The sequence below is a fragment of the Meleagris gallopavo genome, chromosome 14 (genome assembly GCF_000146605.3).
Source record: "Meleagris gallopavo isolate NT-WF06-2002-E0010 breed Aviagen turkey brand Nicholas breeding stock chromosome 14, Turkey_5.1, whole genome shotgun sequence".
In the NCBI taxonomy this organism is placed as follows: Eukaryota; Metazoa; Chordata; class Aves; order Galliformes; family Phasianidae; genus Meleagris; species Meleagris gallopavo.
Genome location: NC_015024.2, coordinates 4,250,005 through 4,267,233, shown reverse-complemented (window position 1 = coordinate 4,267,233; position 17,229 = coordinate 4,250,005). Strand labels below are relative to the sequence as shown.

Here is a 17,229-nt window from a genome sequence, read left to right as displayed (position 1 = left end):
TTTTTGTCTTTAAAACATTAAGATTTGTCTTAATCAGATAACACTCAAAAATACTTACTAAAAAAAATCATCTTCCAGTGAGAAGCTAAACCGTGTGAACGTCTGAAGACCAAAAAGTCTGCCAATCAAAGACAATATAACTAAGTAGAACAAAATTGGTCTTTTTTAAGTGCTTTTCATCTGCAAGTTTTTTTATTATTGTTGTTTTAACCAATTTATGAAGACAAAACCAAGAATTTGCTACCATTATGTGCATTTTAAAGGACTGAATAGATAAGTTATAAGTCACTTGCAATACAGTAGTGAAAAATAAACCTATGACTGGCTACTAATGAAAAAAAAGAATTTAAAAAGAAACAAGAACTACAATTCTACATGAAACGTAGTAAACAAAAAGCTATGTGGCACTTACCTCCAATCTGTCCTTCACAATAAAATCATAATTTTCTTTTTTTATGACTTACAAAGTGATTAAGATGAATGCACATTTAACTAATTAATTGGCTGCTTTAGTTACCACAAATTAATTGTGAATACCTTGCATGTAAAAACCTGATAAGCCATTAATGTACAACATGCAAGATGAGCAGATAATTGAAGGGGTTGGAGCAAATGATTTAACAATATAATTGTTTTGTTACTGATTTTTTTTTCCCCTCAGAAATGAATTAATAGCAAATACTATGCAGTACTTATGACATTCAAAAATTACCTTTAATTTTACCTTCAGTGAATGCAGATCTAGTCTATAAAGTAAAACAAAGACATCAGTTGCAATATCAAAGAATCATAGAATGGCAAGGTTGCCAACTACTAGATCAAGTATTAGATCTGGCTGTTTAGGGGCCCATCCAACCTGGCCTTAAACACCTTCAGGAATGGAGCATCCACAACCAAATTGGGCAACCTGTTCCAGCACCTCACTGCCCTATGACTGAAAAACTTCCCCCTGACATCTAATCTAGATCTTCCCTCCTTTAGCTTAAAATCATTTTTCCTTGTCCTATCACTCTCTATCTACATAAAAAGTCAATTTCCTTCCTTTTTATAAACTCCCTTTAAAGATTGGAAGGCTGTAATGTGATCTCACAACCTTCCTGTTTCCACGCTGAACAAGCCCAAATCCTTTAGCCCATCTTCACAGGAGAGGTGCTCCAGTCCTTGGATCATTTTCATGACCTTCCTTTGGACCCTCTCCAAAAGGTCAACCTCTTTCCTGTTTGGGGGCCCCAGACCTGGACACAATACTCCAGAGTGGAGAAGGACAGTCACTTCTCTCACCCTGCTGCCACCCCTCTTCTGATGCAGCCTAGGATACCATTGGTCTTCTGGGCTGCAAATGCACACTGCTGGCTCAAGTTTTTCATCTACCAGGATCACTAAGTCCTACTCAGCAAGGCTACTCTGAAGGAGTTCTTTTCCCAGCTTGTATGTACACCTGGGATTACCTTGACCCAAGTGCAAAACCTTACACTTTACTTTGTTGAACCTGACTGGGCCTAGTGTTCAAGTTTATCAAGGTCCCTCTGGATGGCATCCCTTCTGTCATATCAATAGCACCACTCAGCTTGGTGTCATCACCAAACTTGTGAGGGTGGACTGGATCCTATCACTTATATAACTACTAAAGATGTTAAAGAGTATTGGTCCCAGTACAGACCCCTGGGGATACTGCTCATCACCAGCCTCCTCCTGGATATAGAGCCATTGACCACAACACTCCAGCTGCAACCTTCCAACCAAGTCCTTATAATCTAAGTAGTTCCTCCTTCAAATTCATCTCTCTCCAATTTAGAGATAAGGATGTGATGGGGGAACATATCAAAGGCCCTGAAGAAGTTCAGACTAGATTGGTCAGGCATGACCTTCCCTGGGTGAAGCAGCACTGTCTTGGATCACCTACTTGTCCCTCACATACCTTAACATGTCTTCCAAGAATATCTGCTCCATGATCTTCTCAGGCACAGAGGTGAGGCTCACCAGCTAGTAGTCCCCCATGTGCTCTTTCCTTCCTTTCTTATAAATGGGAGTACCTGTACCGTGGCTTTCCCAACCCCACCTCTGCGTATCTGGACAGCATCTCTGTATTTTTCTCAGGAGTCATCCTTGTTTCTACTGCCTGTATATGCCCTACTTTTCCCTCAGTTTGACCAGCAGGTCCTTGCCAAGCCATGCCAGTTTCCTGCCTCCCCTGCCTTTCTTATTCTGAAGGATGGAGAGCTTTTGCTGGCCTTACTCTCTGCTGAGAGTAGCCAGCTTTGTTCCACTCCTCTGTCTTTAAAGACAGCTTCCCAGGAGATCTCATCTAACGATTCCTTAAACACCCTTAAGTTTCCCTTCCTGAAGTTCAGGGTCCTCTTTACCAGGCCCATGTTCTTCAAGATCATGAATTCAACCAGGGCATGGTCACTGCAGCTCAGGATGCCTCCAGTCTTTGATGATCTCATCTGCATTGGTAAGAACCAGGCCCAGACACTTCACCTCTGATAGGTCTGTCCAATACCTCAACCAGAAAGTTATCATCTATGAATTGCAGGAGTCTCCTGGATCACTTGCAGCTCACCATGTTGTTTTCCCAGCAGATGTCCACATGGTTGAGAATGAGAATCAGAATGAGAGCAGGACAATTCTTGCAGCTAAAGCAAAAAGGCCTTGTCAATAGACTTGCATTGATCAGGTGGCCTATAGCAGACCCTGATCACTAGCTGTCCTTTGTTTGTTCCATTCCTAATCTTAACCCACAGGCTCTTAATCTGCTCCTGATTGTTTCTCAGAGGGAGTTTTGAATTCCCTTGGCTAATGCTAACATTGCAAAATCATGATGTAGTAAGTGCTGTATTCATGGAATCTTCCACTGCTTACATAACAATCATTATGCCCTTTAATGGTCTTATGGTATACCTCACTATAAATATTTTGGCCATTTAAAGAAACGTAGATGCTTAAGAATCCATGAATAATCAATTGGACTTAAAATGGATGTCTGAGTGTTTTCTAAAAGCAAACCTTTATGACATTCACAGCAGTACAAAATGCAAGTACCAACCTACCTCTGTATTTTGTACTGTCAAGAAGAATAGTGCGTCACAGTGACAGTGTTTATGTGATCTTGTGAATTGAACTCTTGAAGTAATGGTTGTTGATATGCTCTAACTGCTCTTAAAACTGTCATATCAATTTTTATATGTATCTGTTAAGAGTTATACTCCTTTCAGAGACCACAAATGAGTAAAAAAAAAAAACAACTTCCTTTCCTCTCTTTGAAATGAATAGAAGAGAGGCTGGTGCAAGACAGAACAACAGTTTTAGTCTTGAGCAGGATTTGAAAGTCTTAACAAATAATGACTTTTTAACTTCTGATACTTAATAGCTCTTCTGTGAGTCAGCTGCATTACACTAATAGTATGTTTTAATCACTCTGAAGGTAATTGTACTTTAAGTACAATAAAGAAATCATTCTTAAAACCACTCCCAGGTTATTTGAGAAATTTTTTCTCATTTATCTCTTCCTCTGTTTCAGATTCATAATCTCTGACATTTGACACTCAGAGATGCTACAAGACTTAACAGCAACTAAAAGGTATGTAATAATCTTCTTCCCTATTTTTCATGGAAGTGCTATCTTACAGTAATCTTATTTCTGTATTTTTCAGTGTGAAATCAAGTCAATCAGCATGCAAACTAGGTTGTACTGTAAGCAAGAACAATATTTTTCCCCTTATCTGGGATAATATTGGCAAGTTTTTCTTAGCCATATAGTATTTATGGAATTCCATAATCTATAGCATGTAAGTACAGAGTCAGCCCCTTTGACCTTTGCTCGGCTCTATAAGACTTGAAGGCCTTACATTTAGATATGAATAATTAGTATTTGGCAGTGGTATGGTGTGAAAAACCTAATCTCCAACCCCTTAGCAGAACAATTGCTACATCACAGTATGAGTACATCACAGTATGGGCAATGCCTCTACCCATACCAGATGTTTTGCAAGGCAGCATAAAGGAGAAATCAGGATCACTTTTGCCAGGTATAAGAGCTACAGGGGAGATTTTTATTTCAATGCCTCCCATTTTATTTATAGAAAAATATTTAATATTTGTCTTATTGGCACAGCAATGTTCATTGTCTGTCAAAGGTTCATTGTGCTTTCCGTTAAGCTTCTTTTTCCCATACCAAAATCCAAGCACAAATATTAATGTTAAAAATAATGCAGTGTACAGTAACAGATGCATGTATTTTGCAAGAAATTTAACTTTATCACAGAATTTGACAAATAATTGAAATCAGTTACCCAGTTTTATATGTAATTAATATAAATTTTCTTTTAAATCTGAGAATCTTCTTGGTTCCATATACAGGGAAAATATTTCAATTCAGCCAGAACAGATAACAATTTAGATTAGCTGAGTCACTGTATTGCTGCAGCAGCCCTTAGGAGGAAGCAAATAAATTAGCTAGCCTCGTCCAAGAGATATAGACATCACCAATAAGGGATATGATTAAACAGAATCCAAAAAGCATTGCATTATTAGTACCAAGGACATTCTTTATATCATTCTAAATGTAAATAAAAACTGCATAGAGTTGATAAATAGGTGCGGATCAGTAAAGGTTAAGTCAGGAAAAGCCTGAACGGTGCACAGTGTAAGAGTTTCTGCCAGTGCTGTATTTATACAGAAATTAACCCTTAAAACCATTGGCCTTAACTGTCCAGGAATCCTTTACTAGCATATTCTTTACAGAGCTCAGTTCATTAATGAAACAGCATAGCACTGTCTTTTATCCGGTACTGAGTCTGACAGCTCACAAATAATTCTCAGTCCTTAGAGAAAAAAAATAGAAATGAAAATGGGATGATGAATTTGGTCTTGAGTTGTGTGTTTGGAGTGACAGCATCTTGCAGGATGCAGTGATTCTAAGGTTTCATATACAACTACTTTTCAGCTGTAGTATTAAACAGTATTTTTTTCCTTGAGCAGCTGTTTCCTATGGTTTCTTCACATTTTTTAAACAGAGAATTGGATCTCTGACAACGTATTGTCTTTTCACATGCATTTATATGGTCACATTACTATAGAACTGCTTCATTTTTAAGCATTTGAAATGATCTTTTGTGTATCAGCTGTAACACGAATGCTCTGTAATACACAACACCTGCAATATCTCCCAGTCAAGTAGCTCTCTATTATGGTAAATGGATGACAAATGCACAAAAGGGCCTCTTAAACAGTGTTCACATTTCCAGAATTCTAGCAAATTTTCCTGTGGTAAATTAGTAGGAGAAACACATCTCATGTCCTGAGTCATATTAGAGTGAATGTTTTTCCTTCACTCATACCACTGAAAGCTGGATTGCCTTGAGTTCCAAGATCTTTTCAGGTATACACTTCAAACAGCCGTGAAGGGAATAAAAATCCAAGTCAACGATCGCTAATCATTATGAAGGTTAAGCTTTATAAGGCCCTTGGGGAGAAATATATCAAAGTATAATAATTACTATTATATTTATTATTATTTTTGTTTTCTTTGCTGACTGATATATTGACAGACTGTCACCAAGCATGTGCACCATTCTGGATCAGCAGCACATTGGTATCTTACTGCATATGCTCAAAAAATGAGCAAATACACTCCGACTTTTGCATATTTGAGGGAAGATGACAATCACAAGAAAAAAGGTCATTTCAATGTTACTGTCACTCTCAAAGGAAATTCAGTGTAATGGAGGAATCAGGGAGGAGCTTGATTCTCATGCTTGCTCTTCCACTTCTCTTTTGTTCATCATTGGATTTGCATCTACGCAGGAAAATTAAGTTAGTGATTTAAAGGTCTGAGACAGAATGTGATAGCATTCCTTTTGTAACAACATTGATGGTACAGTTTGGATTCTGTGTTATGTTGAGATATGAGTGAAAAGCAGTAGTTCTGAGATGGAATGCAGGCATACCTTACTGATCTTCTAGAATCCAAGCTTTCCTTCATTCACAGCAAGTCCCACAAGGTGACAAGATGATGGAGAATTCTGCAAGATATTAATGTAATTTTAAAAAAAGATGCTTATACCTGTGCTTTAGTTTTTAGAAAAACTGAATCAAATACTTCTAAGAATACTTCCATAGACATTACTCAGAGATAAGCTCAAGTACTTTTCTTGCTAACATCAATAATTTGTTTTAATTTTTATAGCGCGTATGTGGGACAGGTCTTTACTCAGATCACTGCAGTCAGTTGGCTTGAGCTTTTCATGGCTGCTAAATGCTGTGTCCAACATAACTGCATTAATGCTTAGGTTTTCAGTCACCTATTTTGCATGTTTCTAAAGACACAAGTAGACACAAGTACTGTTTTACCCAGCAACTAACATATTGTAGCACAAAGGATAGTATACCCAGTATATTTACAAAAACTTAGAATACCTAGAAACAGCAGAAATGTCCACTGAAATTCCAAACAACCTGATGGCTCAGCTTATTAAAAAGATAATTTTGTTCACACCCATGTTCTGAGAATAGCTGGTTTTGTTCAAACATGAAACAGGAGGATCATACTGAATTTTTCATTGGTTGTTGAAGCAGTGATAGAAAGTAAACAGCAAAGCAAACATTAATCTTGTTACAATTCACAAATGAAGAGGCAAATTAGCAGTCAAAGCAGTGCTCAGCTCTAATTGTGGATTATTTCACATGGCTGTTTTCCAGCCAACTTTCACCAGGTGCCATTCACTTTCCACTATCTTCACTTTCTGATCCATAGCTACTATATTTCTGGGACAAAGTCAGTAGCAGAGAAAGCAAAGACAAAATTCTAACAAGCAAACTGTTGGTTCATACAGTGTGAGTTTTGATAATAAACTGAAAATTGAAATATTTCATTATCAACTCGATACTCAATTGAAATCTCAATTGCAAAAAAAAAAGTTTAAGTAAATATATTAACAAGAAATACATAAAGGTTATTACAAATAACTACTTCTGACACGAATTACAAATAATTAACGCCATCAGTAATTACAGATAATTGATTACCCAAATGCCTCTTCCCCTATCAGTACTGAGGAGGCATTTGGATAATGTCCACAATAATATGCTTAAACTTTTTGTTAGCACTGCAGTGGTCAAGCAGTTGGACTTGATGATCTTTGAAAGTCTCTTCCAGCTGAGGTGTCCTATACTATCTGAAAGATTTTATAGTTTTAAAACACCTTGAACAACCTTGTTTCACGGAAACGAAGTTGTGTTCTGTTCACAAGGTGGTAGTGGGTCAGGGGCAGTGGAGAAAATAGCTTTTCATTCAGAAACTTAGTGATAGTTAGGGCAAAACCAATTTACTTAAAACTACCTTTCCTCCCCACTTCACTTTCTTCCTGCCTACTTTAAGTAGATGACTAAAACTGTGTATCTAAAATTCATATTTATTGGGCAGGAATACTGAAGATTAGAGAATTAATGACAGATGGGCTAGAAACAAGAAGACTATATTTTAAGTCTTTATTTTGATGTTGCATTTCCCAGTTGGTGAGGTATGTTAACATTCAGTTTAGGTCCACACTGTGGGCTGAGTAGATAAAGAGAATCAGTAATCTGTAGAGAAGAGAGAATAAAAGAATAGAACTGCAGGAATCCAGGAACAGGCAAAAGAGAAAGAATCTGAAGAGGTAGCACTGGAGGGAGGAGGACCAGAGTAGATGGAAGAACATGACTGAGCAGTGATGGCGGTGTACACTGTACAGATCATTCAGAGGTTGGGGAAGTACTGCATTCATGCACGTGCACATACATATTCTCCTCTACTGGTTTCTGAACAGACCCATAAAGTGTGCTCAGTTTGTACAGTTTGAAGAAAGAGTATTTTCAGGCATCTCAGTTTTGCTCAAAAAAAGTAAAATCCTAATAAAACACCACCACCACAAAATGACGCCCCTCTATTCAGAAATACTCTGCCTCAGACCACTTCTTAGGGACTGCGTGTGACCCAGAAGAAAAACTTTGCAGTTGGAATTTAGAAAGTTGGATTTCATTTCTAAATCTGTAGCTCAAATATATTTGTGCTGACAAAATTGAACTTGTCATTAGCTGAGCTGACATACATAGCCAAGAGAGCCTTCTTTCCATCCAAATTTACAGTTTATTTCTACAATAGCATAATCTCTGAACACCTACAGAGATACTCTACAGCATGTGTAAGGATACTGTTTATTAAGTTCCTTTAAAGAAATAAACATTAAAAAACCTAGAAGAATAGAATTGGAATAAATCAAGTGTTGCTGAATTAAAAGAGATAAAATGAGATAAACAAAGAAAAAGTCAATATTTTTTTCAGCCTTTGCTGAAGGCAAAGGATTCACAAATCCTACTTACTCCATACTCTCTAGACTTGTCCTCTCCTTGCTTGGACTAAAAATAAAACTCCCTGAACTTCAGTGTACTTTCATAGCTGTTTAAAGCCTAAAACAAGAAACAATAAGAGTTAATGGAAGCTTTCATTTAGACCATCTTCTACCTGGGTTCCAGGGTAATTTAATGGATGTGGGGAGGTCATTCGCAGAAAAACCTGCAGTCCTTCATTCACAGTTAAACCAATCTTGTCACCTGCACATCTTGTGTAAGAAGATGATACTTCCAAAGTCTTATTTTTTTCCTGGCCATTTCATTGCTACTGATTTGTTAAAGAGGCTAATTTACTGGATTTAAACTGAAATCTTCAAGGTCTCTCCAGCCACAAAGCTTAATTTATGGCAGAAACACATTAAAAACATGCCCCAATTTGCTTCATTAAAATGAAAGCATGAGTGGATCCTATGGCAGTAGGTCCAGAAGAATTAAAAAGGATTTAAGAGATAATGAAATAAAACATACTTGGTAGAAAAATGCAGACTGACAGAATATTATTAGGCCAGCCACAGTAGTTTAGTGGCAGTTAATGAAAAAATAAAGATACCTCAGCTTAATCTTACTGTAATTAAGCTGTATATTATGAAAATGAATTCCCGCAAAACTGCAGCATGTCCTGAGAAATGGATTTAACTTAACTGGTGATGAAATAAGTTATTTGAAAGCAGAATATTTCTGAAATGTTGTGCAAACACACTGGAAGTTACTATTGGTGAGAACACATCTTGAGATTATCATGCTTCATGCATCATACTTGCTCCAATTTTCTGGTGTTTTCCTACTGTTATGGGCTTCCTTTAAGAAAGGGAAATATTCAGGAAATTAGTTTTGAAATCCCTTTAGAGCCTGCAGATACCAGCAGAATAAACATCAAACGGTCTGTTGGTAGGACCAGTTAGAGTAACCTTGCCAAAAACAAGGATAAGACATTTTTTTTTTAAATACATGTAAGAAAATCATTTAATACTTGCGGAATCCTGGATTCCAAGTGAAAGCAAAAGTAAAAAAAAGTCTAAATATACAGAATGAACTTGCAGAGAAAATCCACTAAAGAAGGAAAAAACAACATTTTCTAATTTAGCTGTGGAACTCACTATTACACTTGGTCCAGATATCTCAGCTTCTGTTCTGAACCTACCGGCCTTGCTGAAAACTTTTTTCTTCTTCTGGCAATATATCCCATTAGCAAATCTCAGTTTGAAGGCAGAGTGAGTAGTTCTGCAAAGTTCCACTGGTGTTTAACTTGTGCTGTTACAGAAACAGGGCTGCAGCTAAGATTTGTGATTGCAAGCACACTGCTAGCTGCTACAAAAACAGATCAAGTAGTTATTATTGAAAATAACAAATTAGTAAGAGGCCTGGGGGATATCAGAGACATATTAAGATGATTCAGGCTGAAGGGATTAAAATTTTCCTTTAAACCAAATATTCCATAAATGAAGCACGAAGCATTCAGTGGAATATTTTACCATGCTAACAATCGCTTTGCCCTGAATAATAAGCTGATAGGTGATGTGAATGCGATGCCTCCAGTTGCACTGCAGTATGAGTCACTAGCTGAAATAAAGGAACAGAATCCCAGCAATACTGCTAAAAGCTGCAACATACTTGAAATATGCCTGCTCCAGTGACACAAAATGAGAATGATACTTTCTTCCTCAGCCGAATTTTCAGCTGCGTTGACAATGTCTGTTAAGTCTCTGAAAGGCAGACGGAGCTTCACAGTAAAAATATTGTAAAAACTACACGCTGTCATTTTCAGAAGTATTTATGGAAATGCATATCAGCTGTTAGGCAGGGAAACTTTTAAAAGACAATGGTTTTATATAGACACATCATTAAGCCTATGCATTATTTACAAGGCAATGAGATAGGTGAGAGACTTAATTTGCATCACACAGTAGGTAAAAATTAACACAGTGGAGGGGTCTGTCTGTGTCAGAGACTGTGCTGAAACCTCATCCATTTAATTTTAAGCTGTGCACGTAGCATACATCCCAGGTATCTCAAGGTGATGCTCCCCACCAATCTTCATAGCAGGTCACAAGATGGTGGGACCTTCTCCTTGTCCAATTACTTCAAATCCTGCTTGAGGGTATGTGCATAACACAGCATTTCTTACATACAGAAGAGGTTTATCATTCTTAACAGCTTTGCAGTGCCAAAAAAGAAGTGAACTGCAAACCAATTTCTGACAATTCCAAAGACATAGTGACTTCTCAGGATGTAGGTGCCTGAGACAGTGAGACCCTTAAATGCCTACTTAAAGCAGAATCTTCTTCAGCATTTTGCTGGATCAGTCATTCCATTCACAGTAGGAGCGAAACACCTAAATGGTCATTTTATTTTTGATGAATGAATCTTATTCTAAAACAAAACTCACTGAAAGAAACGAAACAAATTACAGGACTACTTCTTTCTTAGCATTCACTTTTGCAATCTTTGAATAGAATGCATGGAAATTGTTGCCAAGTAAACAGGAGTTTCTAATATAAAACACTTTTTTCCATTTCATCTTTCAGAAAGTTTTAGTTATTGCACGTCTGTGTTCTTCCACGCTAAGTAAATTAACTCTAGTCTTAAGTATATCCTTCTGATTTTTATTTTTATAATCTTGTCCCAGCACAAATAAGGAGAGTTCTGAAATGATATCAGTGAACATTGCAATATCCGTTGTGTTCATTTGTATCCCATGTTATGAGATATTTTATGGTTATATTTTATGGCTACAGAAATTATCTTCACCAGTCAAAAAAGAAAAAGAAGTGCTGTCAGTTCTAATTGCAATTACAGCAATAAAAAAAAAAATCTATGTTTAAGCAGAAGTTCAGCTGTATACTATAGATATTTCTCCAGTCACTGAGCAGAGGATGGTGGTCAATCTGTTTCAAACTCTAGCGACAAACTGAAGGTTTTCTAATAGCAATTGGGCAAACCTGCTTGCTGTTTACAGTCACACCCATTTTCCCTGCCATCAAGACAAGTGAGGTAAAATTAACTCTGCTATGAGAGGAAACAGTACAGAATGCAGAATGCTGAATTAAAAAGCCATCAGGCAGTGGCTTCATTTAAGACACAATAAATCATTCAGACTGACAATCAGTTCTTATGTTCTTACAGTCAGCTTTGCTTCAAAATGAGCTTGAGTACCCTCTTTTCTAAGAATCCCTTGCGTAACAGTCTCTACTAATGATTGCTATGAAGATGAATTAATCTCTTTAAACAAACTGCTGCATGAAAAATAGAATTTTTCAGTAGTGTCTGTATTTATGCTTACTCTTAGCACTTCTTTTCCTTTAAGTCTTGAACGTAAGCACGATCTTGAAATCAGCATGGAAACATTCTACATTTTGGCTAGATATTCCCAAAGCACGCATAGTAGTATGAGGTACTCTAATGTTTCCTCAACTCGGTAACCACTCAAACTCTTTCTAATGTGATTAATTATGTTTACATGAATTAAAAAAAAATACATGTTTACAACACAGTATTATTAAAAGTTTTGCAAAATACACAGACAATCCCAAATCAGGAATCTCCGCTGGCTTTTGTCTACATGTAAAAACAGTTTGTTTCTGGCATCACCTAATTAGATACCACTAACATGGGCAAACAATTTTTATTTATTTTAATTTCACACAACCCAGACATCTAATTGCAAGCATCATGGTATGTGTTAGCAGTTAAGAGTAAGTTAAGAGTAAGACTGCAGCATGTCCCACATTAAAAAAAAAAGGAGGAAATTAACTTAGAAACAAATGAAAATGATGCTATGAAGTGGCAGCCCAGATCAATTTCACTGCATATGTTCATGATAAGAAAAAACACTGAAAAAGTATTTAGCCCTCATTAGTGTTAGAGAAAGCATCAGGAGTCCTATTTTCTCAGAAGCTGAATGTAATGAAAGATTGAAAGCTCCCTTCTTTTTCCCCCTCCTATTCTTGCATGCTTTATAGCAGTATCAGTTACTGCAGACTCAAAAGATGCAGAGGGAGGTGTGATAAGTCTTAAAGGACAGGGAATTTTGGAATAGCTATTTCACTCTTCTCCCTCCTAATATAAACAACCTGTTTAAAGATGTCTACCTTAGTATTAAAAATTAATGTTTAAAATCTCAGCACTGCACTAACACATGCAAAGTAAAGATCACTGCAACCACAACAGCATTTAGTGAGCAAGGCAGCCTCACTCATACTTGTGCTTTTCAGCTATCACAGAGCTCCCAAACCAAGATATTTGTCCTTTACAAGATCCACGTAGCAATGCAAATGGAAAAGAGTTTCAGCTAAGCTTTTGGGATCTCTACTTAGTCATTTGCTTTCATGGTAGGCTGTTAACTTTGTCAAAATATTGCTGTTTTAAATAGTACATAGGCAAACAAATATCTGCTTGCTTTCCAATGCCCTTTAATCACATAAACATAGGAGTAAAAAAGGTAATCTCAACTTTTCGTGAAAGAAATTCTTGCTTGTACTGATATCTGTACCTTTTCCAAAGAAATTATTTCGGGCAATCCTTAAGTGTTGAAATACAGATAAATGAAAGATATGTATCTGCTTGGCCTGTTTGCCCTACCACGCTATCTACAGCACAGGAAAATTATCAGTGAGAGAAACGTAAGAGGGCGGATAGATCAATAGGTTCATATAGGTATTTGCAGTAGTAACTGTGTATAAGGGGCTCCTTATGCATTTCAGTTACTCCTCAGCCAATGAGTTCTAAAAGCCTATTCCTATCTTCTGGGACTCAGCAGGTTAAGAGAGCCTGCATATGTGCTCTGGGTATTCCCAATGCTTGCCATCACAAAATATTCATTTAATTGAATGGAACTGGTGTACTTCTGAGGATGAGATTTAATGAAATAACGCTTTCATAAGGTCAGTGGAATTACACCTGTCTTCCCAAACAACTTCATTTGTATTTGACTATTTAGTCTATACTCTTTAGTCATTCTAAACAAAGCCGTAAGTCAGAAAATAGCAAGATGTTTACCACGTGTAGAATCATGCAGTGTGCTAGAGGATTTTTCAAAACTCAATTGCTTTGTTATCTTTAGTAATCTTCTTTATAGCTGCTACAAAATTTATCAGAAATGTGTAATTTAACAGTTGTGTCATGATTATGAGTGACATATTTCTAAGGGCACAGCTGCAGGCTCCTAATTGTCAGCTGATTGCACTGGGTCATTGTTCCAAAGACTGCAGGAATCAAAATTAAAGAGCGTGCCAAAAATTCTGTATATTGACTGTTTTCAAGGAGCCCTGATAAGTAACAATGGATTAAGAACCAGTATAATCTCAAACCATTTTTATGCATTAAGAATTATAATCTGTAAATGTAGCCAAGAAAAAAAAAAGAAAAAACCACCACCCCAGCAACCCCTGTCTTTTGCTGAAAATCTGTGCAGCAGTACGCTTAACATTATTCATTCAGGATTGTTGACAAATATGCCAGGAAGCTTTAGCTCATTGGGCAGGATTTGCACAGTTTACATGGCACTGACTGATTTGTTTGCAAGTCAAAACAGCTTGCTAAAAACAAGCCAGTACTCAGAGAGCTGTGCGTCACGTAAAGTAATAATAACCTACAGATCCTACTTAAGCTCAACTACAAGCAGTAAAGCAGTGAGTACTCACATCTCATGTGTTGTCACGATGACAAAATGTGAAGTTCTGTATCAGTTTGATATTTATAGACAAATAAAACCAGACAGTGAGGAAGTTTTAGGTTACCGAGCTCAGTGAAAAAGAATGCGAAATACACAGTGAAAAGTAGTTGTGAAATAGAGCTGTTCATACTGCACAGGTAATGCCAGCAAAAGAAATATTAAAAAAGCAGATAACCTTACTATACGCTCAATCACTTTAAAACATCCAAACAAGATAATCTGGCAGACTTCCTACCACTAAGATTGATAGATTCAGATGAATACGGTCACAATCTCATCTTTTTAATGCAAATTGAATGCTAATATTTATGAAAAACAAGGAGGTAAAATCTGCCCTCAAACAGCCATGCAACAAACAAAGAAAGATTTCTGGGAAAAAAAAATCTCCAAACCCTAATTTGTTTCCAGTCAAAGAAGACAGACATTATTAAACATTGATATCCTATGGATACCACTCATCACTAGGTCTTTGTATTTACTGGTTCTGCAGATTATATAATTTTTCATAAACTTGGGACATACCATCATGCTATCCATTAAAGCATAAAAGAAAATTGTGACCTCAGTAGTCACGCTTTTTCTCCCCACTCAATTCACCCCCCAAAAGGGACTAATTCTATCTTTTCACAACATCTTATAACACCCCTAAGGGAAATTTGAGCCCAATTACATTATTTCACTTTCTTTTTATGACTCTCCTGTTAGATTTCTAATGTGGTTACTTCATTAAACATACTTATTCTGATATAGGTGGTATAAAGCAGGGGAAAAAAGATTTATCCAGGTTTTAAGCAATGATGACATTTTCATAGAATCATAACCATGGAAAAGACCTCTAAAGTCATCTAGTCCAACTGTCCACCACTATTGCTGACAAAACCAGGTCCCTAACTATCACATTTACCCTTTTCTTAAACATCTTCAGGGACTATGAGAATATACAGAGTAACTTCAAGTTTGCACAAGTTAACAGCTCATATTTCATAATGGGAATACATTTTGGGCAAGTTGTTTAAAAATGTGATGATGATCCAGTAAATCTTCTTGTATAAGGCAGAACTCCGCCCTGCCCCAGTTGGGGGGGGGGGGGAGGGGGAAAAAAATCAGCCAACCAACAACCCACAATAAAGAAAGTGTCCTTATGAGAGTTTGAAGATGAAATACACAACATACCAGGGACATGGAGCAGAAAATATATTGTGAAAGACAAATTGTTTTTTCTAAAACTACTGAAATTTGAAAATTTCTGTATTCAGCCGATAAGCAGCTCATAGAAATCTCAAGTCAGCACTAGGGGTTCAGTGCTAGATTATTGTACACTACTCCTCATAAGATTTTACTTATACAACATGATTATTAAGGCTGAACAATTGTAACAGACATCTCATTCTTGACAGAATAGCAGTCATGAAGTACCAAATGCCATCCTGGATTGATTCCATTATATTTTCCCCTTTCCTGTATAGGAAAGCTCTGCTTAAGTTTAGCTCAGGAAGCTAGAAACAGCTGCTTATTGACATGCATGTGTTACGTGTCACTAAATGGATTTTATATTTGTTATAAATCATCATCATCAGGATTTTATGACTGTAAATCTTACCCTTCTGTGAACTGTCTCACATTCTTATGCTATCTGAATTTTCTGTAATATATCAATTCTCACAATCCTGTGCTCTGCTTTTATATCAAATGAATTTTTTCAATTAATCATTCACATTTTGGTCATTTGGCTGATACAAAAAAATTAATTTAATGATAATTTCACTAAGGATAATTATTTTGATCCAATTAGACTCGAACAGAAAATGACTCAGTAATAACCAGTGTTTTGAAATACCGGATGATTACAGGATCCTAGAGTGGCTTGGGTTGGAAGGATCCTTAAAGGTTATCCAGGTCCAAACCCCTGCCATGGGCAGGGTCACCAGCCCCTAGCTAAGGCTGCCCAGGGCTCCATCCAACCTGGCCTTGAATGCCCTCAGGGATGGGACATCCATAACCTCTCTGGGCAGCCCATTCCAGCACCTATTATCTTTATCAGGAGAACAAAAAAAACCTGTTCTTAAAGTCACATCCAAGTGTGGATGGAAGAGCAGTGAGCAACACATACTTCAATTCATATCCCACACTTTTTCTCTTCTAAGTAGAATAATTTAAATAAATTTGCACGTCCCAGAAATAATTCCCCTTGGAACAGATCCCTGAACTCACATAGTTTTAAAAGCTTTCTTGAGTCCCTTTCAACTTGTGGGTTTTCTTAAGATGATCATCACAGAACAGAATATACCAGTACACTTCAGTTCAAAAGTAGATTTGTTTCTATAAGTCGTTTATTACAAATGGGACAGGCTTAGTGCCTCTTAAGGATAATTATTAATTATTTTATTTTTTTTTTTAAATCATCCTTGACTTCAATTTGTAGGTATTAATTTATTAATTGACACCTATAGATTGATATAATCTCTCGCTAGTGTCAGAATATAAAGGCAATGAAGCAGTTAAGATGTGTGTTCTTACATAAAAATAAAATTAAAAATGGAACTCAGATGAAGGCATAATGTTTTCAAGGCCGAGGTCCAGCAAAGCACTCACACACACACATACATTTTCTCAATTATCTCCATGAAACCATCCTGTGCCTTAAGTGCTTTGCTGGATCAAAGCCATTCAGGAGATCATTTCTGCCCACCTAAAAATTTGTACAGCTCGAGTCACAGTTCTGTAAATATTTAATTTCCATTAGATCCTATTCAATACCTACCAGTTTCGCTCCTCATTTATTTTATAACAATTTTCTACTCAAGAAGTGTTTAACTTTCAAAGCCTTTTTTGTCATTTTTAATAAAAAGTTAATGAGAGAAAAATCTCTAAAAATAGTTTGCAGTGTGGTACAACTGAGGAAAAGGTGCAGCAAAGAACTGTGACTGACTGAAGAGCCAGGGAGCAGCTCATGAGGTGAAGTCACACGCAAACATGTGGCCTGGGGAAGACTGGAAACACCTTTAGAATAAGAGCGCGTTGATTTGTCAACACTTCCAGTTCACACTTGCACCTTATTTCTCTAGGGACAGTGAAGGAAATACATCACTGCAGCAGCAGTAGAAACCCAACTCTTTGTTCCCTCTTGCCTGCTGTGGCCATTGGGGGATTGGGCAGTCGGGGGGGAGGGG

At 36.9% G+C, this 17,229-nt stretch overlaps 1 long non-coding RNA gene across 2 annotated transcripts in view; it reads right to left on the bottom strand.

Annotated features, from left to right (window-relative positions):
* Nucleotides 1–4,497: 4,497 nt before the first annotated feature.
* The window catches only part of LOC104913137, a 37,924-nt gene continuing 25,192 nt past the window's right edge, over nucleotides 4,498–17,229 (bottom strand). For both annotated transcript variants that reach the window (XR_795150.2, XR_004161286.1), the window contains 2 exons: nucleotides 5,949–6,023; nucleotides 4,498–5,797 (listed from right to left, as the gene is read on the bottom strand). This is a non-coding gene — a long non-coding RNA (uncharacterized LOC104913137). The remainder of the gene's footprint in view (nucleotides 5,798–5,948; nucleotides 6,024–17,229) is intronic.